Genomic DNA, 14,891 nt, shown 5'->3' with positions numbered 1-14,891 from the left:
CCCCCACCCTCTCTCCTCCCCTCCCCTGGGCCCCCACCCTCTCTCCTCCCCTCCCCTGGGCCCCCACCCTCTCTCCTCCCCTCCCCAGGGCCCCCGTCTCTCTCCTCCCCTCCCCAGGGCCCCCGCCTCTCTCCTCCCCTCCCCAGGGCCCCCGCCTCTCTCCTCCCCTCCCCTGGGCCCCCGCCTCTCTCCTCCCCCCCCAGGGCCCCCACCCTCTCTCCTCCCCTTCTCTGGGCCCCCACCCTCTCTCCTCCCCTCCCCAGGGCCCCCACCCTCTCTCCTCCCCTTCCCTGGGCCCCCGCCTCTCTCCTCCCCCTCCCCTATCCTGTCGGCAGCCCACACCGAAGCTGCCGACACTCTCAGGGTCCGCCGGTCCTGCCTGTTTCCTCACCATCTCCGCAGGCCCTTCCTGTCCCGGGTTCTGCCGTTGTTTTTGTTCGCTGAGCGGCATCCGTTTCAGGGGCGCCTTATTCAGGGGTACATGATAGCGTGCAGCTGGTAAAGTGATTATGTGGTATAATGGGCATGGCATACTGTACATGGTGCAGAATCATAGAAACTAACAGCGCAGAAGGAGGCCATTCGGCCCATCGTGTCTAATCCCACTTTCCAGCTCTTGGTCCGTAGCCCTGTAGGTTACGGCACTTCAAGTGCATATCCAAGTACTTTTTAAATGTGATGAGGGTTTCTGCCTCTACCACCCTTTCAGGCAGTGAGTTCCAGACCCCCACCACCCTCTGGGTGAAAAAAGTTCTCAACTCCCCTCTAATCCTTCTACCAATTACTTTAAATCTGTGCCCCCTGGTTATTGACCTCTCTGCTAAGGGAAATAGGTCCTTCCTATCCACTCTATCTAGGCCCCTCATAATTTTATACACCTCAATCAAGTCTCCCCTCAGCCTCCTCTGTTCCAAAGAAAACAACCCCAGCCTATCCAATCTTTCCTCATAGCTAAAGTTTTCCAGTCCTGACAACATCCTTGTAAATCTCCTCTGCACCCTCTCCAGTGTAATCACATCCTTCCTGTAATGTGGTGACCAGAACTGCACGCAGTACTCTAGCTGTGGCCTAACTAGTGTTTTATACAGTTCAAGCATAACCTCCCTGCTCTTATATTCTATGCCTCGACTAATAAAGGAAAGTATCCCGTATGCATTCTCTAATATATATGTGGTCTAATTTTTTTTTAATTCATTCATGGGATGTGGGCATTGCCAGCAAGGCCAGCATTTATTGCCCATCCCTAATTGCCCTCGAGAAGGTGGTGGTGAGCCTCCTTCTTGAACCGCTGCAGTCCGTGTGGTGAAGGTACTCCCACAGTGCTGACTTTGTCGTAGCGGCTTAGGTACAACTGAGTGGTTTGTTCGGCCATTTCAGAGGGCATTAAGAGTCAACCACATTGCTGTGGGTCTGGAGTCACATATCGGCCAGACCGGGTAAGGACGGCAGATTTCCTTCCCTAAAGGACATTAGTGAACCAGATGGGTTTTTACGACAATTTCATGGTCACCATTACTGACACAAGCATTTTTTTTTAAATTCCAGATTTATTTAATTAACTGAATTTAAATTCCCCAGTTGCCGTGATGGGATAAAGGACATGGCATATTGTACATGTGGTATATAGTATATATGGTATAGTGCACGTCTCATCTGAAAGGTGGCATCTCCGACAGTGCAGCTCTCCTGCACTAGGAGTGCCAGCCTGGATTTTGTGTTCAAATCTCTGGAATAGGACTTGAGCCCACAAGCTTCTGACTAAGAGGTGAAAGTGCTACCACTGATGCACTGGGTCTTTGGGGGAGTAAATTGAAAGCTCTAATGGGTCATTGAACGCCACAGTGCCAGTTACAGGCCTGAGGGCAGTGGGCACCAGACACCGCCATCCACTCAACCACCGAATGCCCGGCAAACCAATGCCCTTTAACGTTTGATCCTGAGAAGGACAGTTTGCGTAAGATAATCAATTACCGTAACCAGGACAAAAGCTGATGTCTTGCAGTGGTTTGATTAAACAGAGTGAAAATTGATACCACCGTGTCAGCCAATGAGTTGGAGGTGGGCGGGATTTACAACGAGATTTACAGCAAACAGGGTCTATTTCACAGCAAACAGAGTCTATTTCACGGCAAACAGAGTCTATTTCATGGCAAACAGAGTCTATTTTATGGCAAACAGTCTATTTCACAGCAAACATAGTCTATTTTACGGCAAACAGATTCTATTTCACGGCAAAGTCTATTTTACAGCAAACAGATTCTATTTCACGGCAGAGTCTATTTTACAGCAAACAGATTCTATTTCATGGCAGTGTCTATTTTACAGCAAACAGATTCTATTTCATGGCAAACAGAGTCTATTTCACGGCAAACAGAGTCTATTTCACAGCAAACAGAGTTTATTTTATGACAGAGTCTATTTAACCAGAGTCTCTACACACTACAAATGCAGTGAGAGCAGAATATTTACCTAATACAGATGATGTGCGCAAAATCAACCCCAGTCACTTACAGCAGCGCAGTCTCCAGGCTACATGCAGCCTTGACTTAAAGTGCAAATTGGGTGAGAGGGAGCAAAAAGAGAGACGTCAAAACGATTAACAATTCCAGCTGCACGCGGGAGGAATTTAACAAACAGCTCACCGCATCAGTGGGGGAGATAAGGGAGAGGACCAGAGGAGGAATGAATTAGCATGATAATGAGACAAGAGACACAGATTGTACAAATTGTAATTAATTGGCTCAGTGGGTCTGTCACAACCTTATCTCCACACACTCAGTTCATTCTGATTTACTTCAATCAGCCACTGATCTGAATTGCCTCCATTTTATACTGTAGCAAGATACCCAGATGAGCTCTAAAAAAAGAAAAATAAAGACTTGAATTTATATAGCGCCTTTCACGACCACCGGACGTCTCAAAGAGCTTTACAGCTCCACTTTATTTGAAGTGTAGTCGCTGTTGTAATGTAAGAAACGCGGCAGCCAATTTGCGCACAGCAAGCTCCCACAAACAGCAATGCGATAATGACCAGATAATCTGTTTTTAGTGATGTTGGTTGAGGGATAAATATTGGCCAAGACACTGGGGATATCTCCCCTGCTCTTCTTTAAAATAGTGCCGTGGGATCTTTTACATCCGCCGGAGAGAGCAGACGGGGCCTCGGTTTAACATCTCATCTGAAAGACGGCACCTCCGACAGTGCAGCACTTCCCTAGTACTGTACTGGAGTGTCAGCCTAGCTTCATGTGCTCAAGTCCCTGGAGTGGGACTTGAACCCACAACCTTCTGACTCAGAAGCGAGAGTGCTGCCCACTGAGCCACAGCTAACACTACACTCTGATGTACATAGTCATAGAGGCACAGAAGGAGGCCATTCGGCCCATCGAGTCCGTGCCGGCTCTCTGCAGAGCGATCCAGTCAGTCCCATTCCCCCGTTCTATCCCCGTAGCCCTGCAAGATTATTTCCCTCAAGTGCCTATCCAGTCTCCCCTTGAAAACATTGAGTGTCTCCGCTTCCACCACTTCCGTCGGCAGCGAGTTCCAGGTCCTCACCACTCGCTGCGTGAAAACGTTTTTCCTCACATCCCCCCTGTATCTCTTGCCCAAAACCTTAAATCTGTGTCCCCTAGTCCTTGTACCATCAACTAGTGGGAACAGCCTTTCCCCGCTAGCCTATCCAAACCTGTCATAATCTTGTACACCTCTATCAAATCACCCCTCAACCTCCTTTGCTCTAATGAAAACAAATCCAGCTTCTCCAACCTGTCCTTGTAGCTAAGATCCCCCATCCCTGGAACCATTCTGGTAAATCTCCTCTGCACCCTCTCAAGGGCCTTCACATCCTTCCTAAAGTGCAGTGACCAGAACTGGACACAATACTCCAGTTGTGGCCTAACCAGCGCCAACAACCGTTGTCTTTATTACCCGATTGTGCTGAGTTTAAAGGCTCGATCATTGGATTAGATTTTCTGAAGATGCTTTTATTGAAGTTCTAGGAGACTCGGAGATTTTACACCAAGGTTTTGTGGCTCGCGCCCCCGCCCATTTAGAATCAGGACCACTGATTTACGACAGGTCTTTCGGGTGATACGTAAAAGATCCCACGACCAATGTAACCCCGCTACGGTGCATGGCTGCTCGGTCGCACCCCAATCGGGAGGTCCCGCACGGGCCGCTCACCAGCTGCTGCCGCCGGGATAGATACCGCGCATGCACAGCCAAATTTAAAGGGACCACGCATCAAAAAACAGGATTAGAGGGAACATTGCCCATGTTTCTATAGGGTACTGAATTTGGATGATCAGCCATGATCGCATTGAATGGTGGAGCAGGCTCGAGGGGCTGAATGGCCTACTCCTGCTCCTATCTTCTATGTTTCTATGACACTATTTTGAGGAGCAGGGGAGTTCTCCCCGGTGTCCTGGGGCCAATATTTATCCCTCAACCAACATCACTAAAAAACAGATTATCCGGTCATTATCACATTGCTGTTTGTGGGAGCTTGCTGTGCGCAAAGTGGCTGCTGTGTTTCCCACATTACAACAGTGACTACACTTCACAAAGTACTTCATTGGCTGTAAAGCGCTTTGAGACGTGCTGAGGTTGTGAAAGGCGCTGTAGAAATGCAAGTCTTTCTTTTTCTTGACTCCTCCTTCGGACATAAGCTCCGTGGACACCACTACTTTGACCAAGTGCCCGATCGTCATGGGTGAGCCTTGTCCGGGAGGCCCAGCAAGCCATTCAATAACAGCCAAGCCCTCACCCGCGTCTGGCGGCGATTGGGGAGGGGGGCTTATCGTGCGTGGCGTGGAGCGTTGCCACACTCACGGACAGCTCCACCTCCATTCCGCGGATTTATACCGAGGGCTCGGCTCGCAATCTGTTCGAGCGGAGTGGAAACCTGACTGAAAATCAACTCGGTGGAACGGAACCGTCTGCAAAGAGCAACTGAGGCTTATCCCAAGAGTTTGCCAGTCGGGAGAGTGTAATGTAGCTTAAGGCTGTGTCCTAGCAACATGCCACCTGTCAATCTAATCAGTGCCGGAGTCGAGAGGGAAGGAAGCAGCACTCCTCCGAGCTGCAGCTGTTCCCGGCAGGAATGATGCATTCCGCCCCAGGCATTCCTTCGCTTTGATTCGGAATCGTGTTGGCTTCCTGGAGATCTGTCGAGCACATGGGCTCAAACAGTGGGGAGTTTCTCCGTCGAGCCCAGCTTGGGAAGACCGAAGCCATTGTATTCGGTCCCAGTTACAAGCTCCGTTGTCCAGTCGCCGACTCCATCCCCCTCCCTGGCCACTGTCCTGAGGCTGAACCAGACTGTTCACAGCCTTGGTGTTCTATTTGCCCCTGAGCTGAGCTTCCGACCCCATGTCCTCTCCATCACCAAGACCGCCTACGTCCGCCTCCGTAACATCGCGCGTCTCCGCCCCCTGCCTCAGCTGCTGAAACCCTCATCCTGGTATACCTGGGATGGCAGGAATGACGTATGAGGAGAGATTGGGTCGATTGGGCTTATACTCACTGGAGTTTAGAAGAATGAGAGGGGATCTCATTGAAGCTTATAAAATTCTAACAGGACTAGACAGACTAGATGCAGGAAGGATGTTCCCGATGGCGGGGGAGTCCAGAACCAGGGGTCACAGTCTAAGGATAAGGGGTAAGCCATTTAGGACAGAGATGAGGAGGAATTTCTTCACCCAGAGAGTGGTGAACCTGTGGAATTCTCTACCACAGAAGGCAGTTGAGGCCAATTCATTAAATATATTCAAGAAGGAGTTGGATATATTTCTTAAGGCTAAAGGGATCAAGGGATATGGGGAGAAGGCAGGGACCGGGTACTGAGTTTGGATGATCAGCCATGATCTCATTGAATGGCGGAGCAGGCTCGAGGGGCCGAATGGCCTACTCCTGCTCCTATCTTCCATGTTTCTATGTCACCTCCAGACTCGACTATTCCAACGCTCTCCGGGCCAGCCTCCCTTCCTCCACCCTCCATAAACTTGAGCTCCCCCAAAACTCTGCTGCCCGTGTCCTAACTCGCAGCAAGTCCCGTTCACCCATCTCCCCTGTGCTCGCTGCCCCGTGTCCTAACCCGCAGCGAGTCCCGTTCACCCATCTCCCCTGTGCTCGCTGCCCCGTGTCCTAACCCGCAGCGAGTCCCGTTCACCCATCTCCCCTGTGCTCACTGCCCGTGTCCTAACCCGCAGCAAGTCCCGTTCACCCATCTCCCCTGTGCTCACTGCCCCGTGTCCTAACCCGCAGCGAGTCCCGTTCACCCATCTCCCCTGTGCTCGCTGCCCCGTGTCCTAACCCGCAGCGAGTCCCGTTCACCCATCTCCCCTGTGCTCGCTGCCCCGTGTCCTAACCCGCAGCGAGTCCCGTTCACCCATCTCCCCTGTGCTCGCTGCCCCGTGTCCTAACCCGCAGCGAGTCCCGTTCACCCATCTCCCCTGTGCTCGCTGCCCCGTGTCCTAACCCGCAGCGAGTCCCGTTCACCCATCTCCCCTGTGCTCGCTGCCCCGTGTCCTAACCCGCAGTGAGTCCCGTTCACCCATCACCCCTGTGCTCACTGCCCCGTGTCCTAACCCGCAGCGAGTCCCGTTCACCCATCTCCCGTGCTCGCTGCCCCGTGTCCTAACCCGCAGCGAGTCCCGTTCACCCATCTCCCCTGTGCTCGCTGCCCCGTGTCCTAACCCGCAGTGAGTCCCTTTCACCCATCACCCCGTGCTCGCTGCCCCGTGTCCTAACCCGCAGCGAGTCCCGTTCACCCATCTCCCCTGTGCTCGCTGCCCCGTGTCCTAACCCGCAGCGAGTCCCGTTCACCCATCTCCCCTGTGCTCGCTGCCCCGTGTCCTAATCCGCAGCGAGTCCCGTTCACCCATCTCCCCTGTGCTCGCTGCCCCGTGTCCTAACCCGCAGCGAGTCCCGTTCACCCATCTCCCCTGTGCTCGCTGCCGTGTCCTAACCCGCAGCGAGTCCCTTTCACCCATCACCCCTGTGCTCGCTGTCCCGTGTCCTAACCCGCAGCGAGTCCCGTTCACCCATCTCCCCTGTGCTCGCTGACCCGTGTCCTAACCCGCAGCGAGTCCCGTTCACCCACCTCCCCTGTGCTCGCTGCCCCGTGTCCTAACCCGCAGCGAGTCCCGTTCACCCATCTCCCCTGTGCTCGCTGACCCGTGTCCTAACCCGCAGCGAGTCCCGTTCTCCCATCTCCCCTGTGCTCACTGCCCCGTGTCCTAACCCACAGCGAGTCCCGTTCACCCATCTCCCCTGTGCTCACTGCCCCGTGTCCTAACCCGCAGCGAGTCCCGTTCACCCATCTCCCCTGTGCTCACTGCCCGTGTCCTAACCCGCAGCGATTCCTGTTCACCCATCACCCCTGTGCTCGCTGCCCCGTGTCCTAACCCGCAGCAAGTCCCGTTCACCCATCACCCCCTGTGCTCGCTGCCCCGTGTCCTAACCCGCAGCGAGTCCCTTTCACCCATCACCCCTGTGCTCGCTGCCCCGTGTCCTAACCCGCAGCGAGTCCCGTTCACCCATCACCCCTGTGCTCCCTGCCCCGTGTCCTAACCCGCAGCAAGTCCCGTTCACCCATCACCCCTGTGCTCGCTGCCCCGTGTCCTAACCCGCAGCAAGTCCCGTTCACCCATCTCCCCTGTGCTCGCTGCCCCGTGTCCTAACCCGCAGCGAGTCCCGTTCACCCATCTCCCCTGTGCTCACTGCCCCGTGTCCTAACCCGCAGCGAGTCCCGTTCACCCATCTCCCCTGTGCTCACTGCCCCGTGTCCTAACCCGCAGCGAGTCCCGTTCACCCATCACCCCTGTGCTCACTGCCCCGTGTCCTAACCCGCAGCAAGTCCCGTTCACCCATTCCCCCCTGTGCTCACTGCCCCGTGTCCTAACCCACAGCGAGTCCCGTTCACCCATCACCCCTGTGCTCACTGCCCCGTGTCCTAACCCGCAGAGAGTCCCGTTCACCCATCACCCCTGTGCTCGCTGCCCCGTGTCCTAACCTGCAGCGAGTCCCGTTCACCCATCACCCCTGTGCTCGCTGCCCCGTGTCCTAACCCGCAGCGAGTCCCGTTCACCCATCATCCCTGTGCTCGCTGCCCCGTGTCCTAACCCGCAGCAAGTCCCGTTCACCCATCTCCCCTGTGCTCGCTGCCCCGTGTCCTAACCCGTAGCGAGTCCCGTTCACCCATCTCCCCTGTGCTCGCTGCCCCGTGTCCTAACCCGCAGCGAGTCCCTTTCACCCATCTCCCCTGTGCTCGCTGCCCCGTGTCCTAACCCGCAGCGAGTCCCGTTCACCCATCTCCCCTGTGCTCGCTGCCATGTCCTAACCCGCAGCGAGTCCCTTTCACCCATCACCCCTGTGCTCGCTGTCCCGTGTCCTAACCCGCAGCGAGTCCCGTTCACCCATCTCCCCTGTGCTCGCTGACCCGTGTCCTAACCCGCAGCAAGTCCCGTTCACCCATCTCCCCTGTGCTCGTTGCCCCGTGTCCTAACCCGCAGCAAGTCCCGTTCACCCATCTCCCCTGTGCTCGCTGCCCCGTGTCCTAACCCGTAGCGAGTCCCGTTCACCCATCTCCCCTGTGCTCGCTGCCCCGTGTCCTAACCCGCAGCAAGTCCCGTTCACCCATTCCCCCCTTTGCTCGCTGACCTACATTGGTTCCCCATCCGACAACGCCTCGATTTTAAAATTTCATCCTTGTTTTCAAATCTCTCCATGGCCTCGCCCCTCCCGACCTCTGTAACCTCCTCCAGTCCTGCAATCCTCCGAAATCTCTGCACTTCTCCCATTCTGGCCTCTTGCGTATCCCCAATTTTCGTCGCTCCACCACTGGCGGCCGTGCCTTCAGCTGCCTGGGCCCTAAGCTCTGGAATTCCCTCCCTAAACCTCTTCGCCTCTCTCTCCTCCTTTCAGACGCTCCTTAAAACCGACCTCTTTGACCAAGCTTCCTGTCCTAATATCTCCTTATGTGGCTCGGTGTCAAATGTTGTCTGATAATCGCTCCTGTGACGCGCCTTGGGGCCGTTTTACTACATTAAAGGCACTGTATAAATGCAGGTTGTTGTTGTTGTAGTTCAGCTAGTCCTGTGACAGGAATACCCCGTCTCATTGCCTGCTCGGTGTAGAATCTGTCGGGAGCCGGTGAGAAGTTACACTGAAACTAAAGTACAATAACTGCAGGTGCTGGAAATCTGAAATAAAAACAGAAAATGCTGGAAGCCAGGCATCATCTGTGGAGAGAGAAAGTGAGTTAATGTTTCAGGTCAATGACCTTTCATAGATGCATTTAAGGGGAAGCTAGATGAACACATGAGGGAGAAAGGAATAGAAGGATATGTTGATAGGGTGAGTTGAAGAGGGGGCGGGAGGAGGCTGGTGTGGAGCATAAACACCGACACGGGCCAGTTGGGCCGAATGGCCTGTTTCTGTGCTGTACATTCTGTGTAATTCTATAATCATCAGAACTAGAAGATGTTAGAGATGAACAGTTTTTAAGCAAGTACAGAGCCAGGGAACAAGGTGAAAGGGACAAACGGAAATCCCGTCGGACAGAAGAGCAGATCGTCTCCAAGTGGGCACTCCTTTAGTTGCACAGTGGAGATACGGATGCTTGGCCTGAGGATCTCCTGGGCTAGGGAGGAACCAGCAGCTTCTGTCAGCGAGGCCGGGTGGAAAGTGAGTGCGTGTGTGCTCAGGATCGGGCTGGCCTGTGATGCCTTCCACAGTCAAATAGCCTGCTGATGCATCCTGCCTGGCCTCACTCCTTTGGTGAGGAACCAATTGTTGCCAGCACTTGTGGGGCTGTATCCCAAGCACGGGTCAGCGCCTCCGAGAGAGAGAGAGGGCGAAAGACAGCAGATCCTTTGTTTTAAAATCTGGCAAACTGTCTCAAAAGGATGTTGGGGCATTGGTATCTTTTTGACATCTTTAATCTTTAAAGACTTGCATTTCTATAGCGCCTTTCATGACCACCGGACGTCCCAAAGTGCCTCACAGCCAATGAAGTACTTTTTGAAGGGTAGTCACTGTTGTAATGTAGGAAACGTGACAGCCAATTTGCGCACAGCAAGCTCCCACAGACAGCAATGTGATAATGAGCAGATCATCTGTTTTAGTGATGTTGGTTGAGGGATAAATATTGGCCCCAGGACACTGGGGAGAACTCCTCTGCTCTTCTTCAAAATAGTGCCAAGGGATTTTTTACGTCCACCTGAGAGAGCAGACGGGGCCTCAGTTTAACGTCTCATCCAAAAGACGATAACTCCGACAGTGCCGCACTCCCTCAGCACTGCGCTGGAGTGTCAGCCTAGAGTTTTGTGCTCAAGTCTCTGGAGTGGGACTTGAACCCACAACCTTCTGACTCAGAGGCAAGAGAGAGAGTGCTACCCACTGAACCATGGTAGGCACAGACTAAGGGACTGGGCGAGGCCCGTACTCTAAAGCCCCAGTCAGTGTGCTGACTTCTCGAAAGAGGAAGTGATCCGTTCCCCCAGCACTAACAACTTCATATGAAGAACAGCGTTGCAATCTACGACTGTGTTTGTGCAGCTCAGTAAATAAAACAGCTGCACTCAAAACTGTCTGGGACGGAATCAACTCATGGAAGCCGGATTTGCAAGCATCAAGAGGCAGCGTTTGGCACATTCTTAATTACAGGGCAGAGTAGCCCAGGAAGTGGTCCATGTGTTTCCTCAGAATAAAAGACACGCTCCACTGAAGCTGTCATTTAATTATGGTAAATAAGATTAACACGGACCCACACTAAAGGGTGGGGGGTTGATAAAAAAAAACGGAGCATGCTTAAAAGGCAAGTCACTGTTAAAGTTAACGATCAGATCGAGAAGGCCCTCGCTCCCTCTTCGCCCCCAACAGTTGCCCTGTTTTCACTCGGCTGTAAGGCGATCCTGTCGCTCTGCGTCTCCAGCTCATTCCACTTTCTAACTACGATAGCAAAATACTGCGGAGGCTGGAAATCCGAAATAACAACAGAGAACGCTGGAAAAACTCAGCAGGCCAGGCAGCGTCCGTGGAGAGAGAAACAGAGTTCACGTTTCAGCTCGAAGACCTTTCGTCAGAACTGGAACAAAAAAGCAGGAAAAAGGGAATAGATTTTAAAGCAAGTGGGGGCTGGGAAAAGGGGGAGGGGATGAAAGAACAACAGGGAAGGTCAGTGATAGGATAGAAAGCAGGAGAGATCGAGAGACATTGAGAGATATTCGAGGAACAAAGGATGGTTCTAGATGAGGTGTGAATGGCGCTGGCAGAATGAAGCACAGCTGCCGTGTGGGAGGGAAGAAAAAAGCCCAGAAGAAAGTGTGGATTAAAATAAAAGGAGAAAATATATATGTGTGTGACAGGGGCCGAGGTTATGATCTGAAATTGTTGAACTCTACGTTGAGTCCAGAAGGCTGTAAAGTGCCTAATCGCTGAGCTTCTCCACTTTCTAACTAGCTGGCCTGGTGCGATGCTGCCACCTCCTGGGAGCTGGCTGCAACGACGCCTGTTGGCTCCTTTCCGTGACCTCGGGACGTCCTCTCAGCCAGCCAGGCACTCTCGAGGTGCAGGCGCTGTTGTGATGGGTGGGGAAACGCCAACGTGCGCACAGCAAGCTCCCACAAACAGCGATGAGATAAGTGGCCAGGCAATCTGTGACAAAAATACAAAAATCAAAATACTGCGGATGCTGGAAATCGGAAATTAAAAACAGAAAATGCTGGAAACACTCAGCAGGTCAGGCAGCATCTGCGGAGAGAGAAACAAAGTTAACGTTTCAGGTCGATGGCCCTTCGTCAGAACTGGCTGTGATGTTGGTTGAAGTATGAAGGATGAGCGATGGTCAGGACACCACCTCCACTTCTTCAAGATCTTTTAGGTCCATCAAACAGGGCAGACAAATCCTCTGTCTCACACCTCATCCAAAAAAAACAGTGCAGTGTTCCCTCAATACTGCACTGAATTGTCAAACTAGATTATATGCTTCAGTCCCACAGGAGGCTTGAATCCACAACTGTAGTGTATGTACCTTTAAGAGAGAACTACTTTTACAGCTCCTGTATACTGTAGTACCGGCAGTGACCACACCTGTATATAGGCCTTGAGCATGCCTCTGTACCCCCAGTCTTGAAACTACCCTACTCCAGTAAACACCTGTTGATTGTTAAGTTACAGCCTCCGTGTAGTTATTGGAAAACATCATACTTTAAGAATCACGGATTCAACAGTGGCGACGAGGTCGATTCGAATCTACCTGCAACTCTGCATTTCCCTTCAAGGATTCGCTCCGGGAGGACGGTGGAAGAAAGTCGAGGCCAGAAACACGGGCGTCGACCACGAGCAACCGCCCAGTCATCCGGCAGAGAGTGAACATCACAGGGGAGGCTGTGGAGAGCCGGGCTTGGTTCCCCAGCCACGACGATCCAGCAACAGACTGGCAACAGGTACAGCGCAGACCCTTCCCGGACAGCGGCGGCTGGAGCCGACCGACGGCATAGAAAAAGCCGAGCAGCGTCGACAGGGTAAGAGAGAGGGTGAAGCGCACAGGGCGCGGCCGGGGGTTGAAAACCGAGTGGCGTCGAGGAAAAACAAACAGAGAGAGAGAGAGAGAGAGAGGGTAAAGCAGCAGCCGGGTTCAGGACCGAGCGACGGCAACGGGAAAGGCGCACAGGAGAACACGCAGAGCACAGCCAGGGCTCAAGGGCTGAACCGCGTCCGTGGGGAGAAGAAGGGAGAGCGCGGGAGACGCCATTGAGCCGCGGAGAAGAAGGGAGAGCGCAGGAGATGCCATTTTAGAAGCCGCAGCGGAGAAGAAGGGCGAGCGCGGGAAGAAAGGAAAGTGCGGGAGACGCCATTTTGTGCCAGCGGAGAAGAAGGGAGAGCGTGGGAGACGCCATTTTAGACAGTTAAATCACACTCAGGGATGCCGAAGAGTGGCAGTATCACTGCGTTCGACAATGAAGTCGAAGATTGGGCGACATATGTGGAACGCATTGAGGTGTACTGCAGGACGAATGAAGTGCCAGATGCTAAGAAAGCACTGGTTTTGTTAAATTCCATGGGTGCAAAAACTTATGGCTTACTGCGAAACCTAATAACCCCAGAGAAGCCAGTGGATAAGAATTTCGAAAACATCGTGGAAATCCTACAGGACCACTTAAACCCCACACCGCTGCTGATAGCAGAAAGATTTAAGTTCCACAAAAGGAACCAGCATAAAGACGAAAGTAATGCTGAGTACTTAATGGAACTGCGCAAGCTATCGAAACACTGCCAGTTTGGAGTGGGACTAGCAGATACGTTAAGGGACAAGTTTGTGTGTGGGCTTCAAAGTGAAGGAACCCAGAAACGGCTTCTATCAGAAAAGGATCTTACGCTGGACAAGGCTTTCAGCATGGCAGTATCACATGAAGCAGCTGCACGGGGTGCTGCAGAGATACAACGGAGACCGCAAGAATATGGCACCAATGAAATGTCATATGGAGCAGGGAAGTGTTATCGCTGCGGCAGAACAACACACGACCAGAAGGATTGTTGGTTCAAGGACCAAGTGTGCAGACAGTGTGGAAAAGCAGGACACATAGCAAGAGTCTGCAGGTCAGGGAAGAAAACCAGCAGCAAGAAATCTCCACAGGAGAAGTACAAAAAGGTACATAAGGTGATGGACAGTAGTTCAGACGAACAGAAAAGTGATACGGACTCCGGAAGCAAGGAGCTGGGTTGTCTGAAACTACATAAGGTAACCAAAATGGAGGATCACCAGACTATCTGGGTCACACTCAAGATAGACGGAGTCCAAGTGAAAATGGAATTGGACACAGGATCAGCCCTAACAGTCATAAACCAAAGGGACTACAAGCGGCTATTTTCACATATACCCTTGAAAGCTACAGAGATTGTCTTGAAGACGTACACGGGGCAAAAAAGTCTACCCCAAAGGAAAAATAAGGGTGAAAGTGATATACAAAGGCCAGGAAATACCTAAAATGGACCTATATGTATTGCCAGATGGAGGACCACCACTACTAGGACGTGAATGGATCCGGAAGATACAATTAGATTGGCATTCCATACAGGCTGAGCCAAAAAGGATGACGACGTCACACCTGGACGACTGTCAAAAATGCTAACTGATGCACAAGAAGTGTTCCAGGAGGGACTCGGAACACTAAAAGGCATAACAGCAACAATTAAAATAGAGGAAAACGCAAGCCCAAAGTTTTTTAACGCCTTATGCGATCCGACCAGCCGTCGAAGCAGAGCTGGAAGGGTTGGAACGTTCAGGAGTACTGTCCAAAGTAGACTGGAGCGAGTGGGCTACACCCATCGTTCCTGTAATGAAGAGGTCGTTGAGTAATACGCCTGGGGAACCAAAGAAGGTCCGCATCTGTGGGGATTTTAAGGTGACAGTGAACCCAGTCCTTCACACGGTACAATATCCGCTTCCATGGATTGAGGATATTTTCGCCTCGCTACCTGGAGGTAAACGCTTCACCAAAATTGAACTGGCCTAGGCGTACTTGCAAATGGAGGTAGAAGAAGCCTTGAAACAATACCTCACAATCAACACTCATAAAGGTCTCTACCAATACAACCGGCTGGTGTTCGGGGTAGCATCGGCTCCGGCTATTTGGCAAAGGGCAATGGATCAAGTCCTGCAAGGGATTCCAGGGACCCAGTGTTATTTGGACGACATCCTGGTCACGGGCGAAAATGACAGCGATCACCTCGCCAACCTGGAGAAGGTGCTCGCTAGATTAAAGGAATATGGGCTAAGAGCTAATCACCACAAGTGCGAGTTTTTCCAGAAGCAGATCTCGTATTGTGGCCACGTTATTGATGAAGAGGGGTTACATAAGTCCCCTGAAAAGATTGAGGCAGTAGTC

This window comes from Somniosus microcephalus, chromosome 28, assembly GCF_052327205.1.
Source record: "Somniosus microcephalus isolate GS21.2 chromosome 28, FLI_Smic_1.0, whole genome shotgun sequence".
In the NCBI taxonomy this organism is placed as follows: domain Eukaryota; kingdom Metazoa; phylum Chordata; class Chondrichthyes; order Squaliformes; family Somniosidae; genus Somniosus; species Somniosus microcephalus.
The sequence above is the reverse complement of the archived record's forward strand: the minus strand, read 5'-3'. Positions refer to the sequence as shown.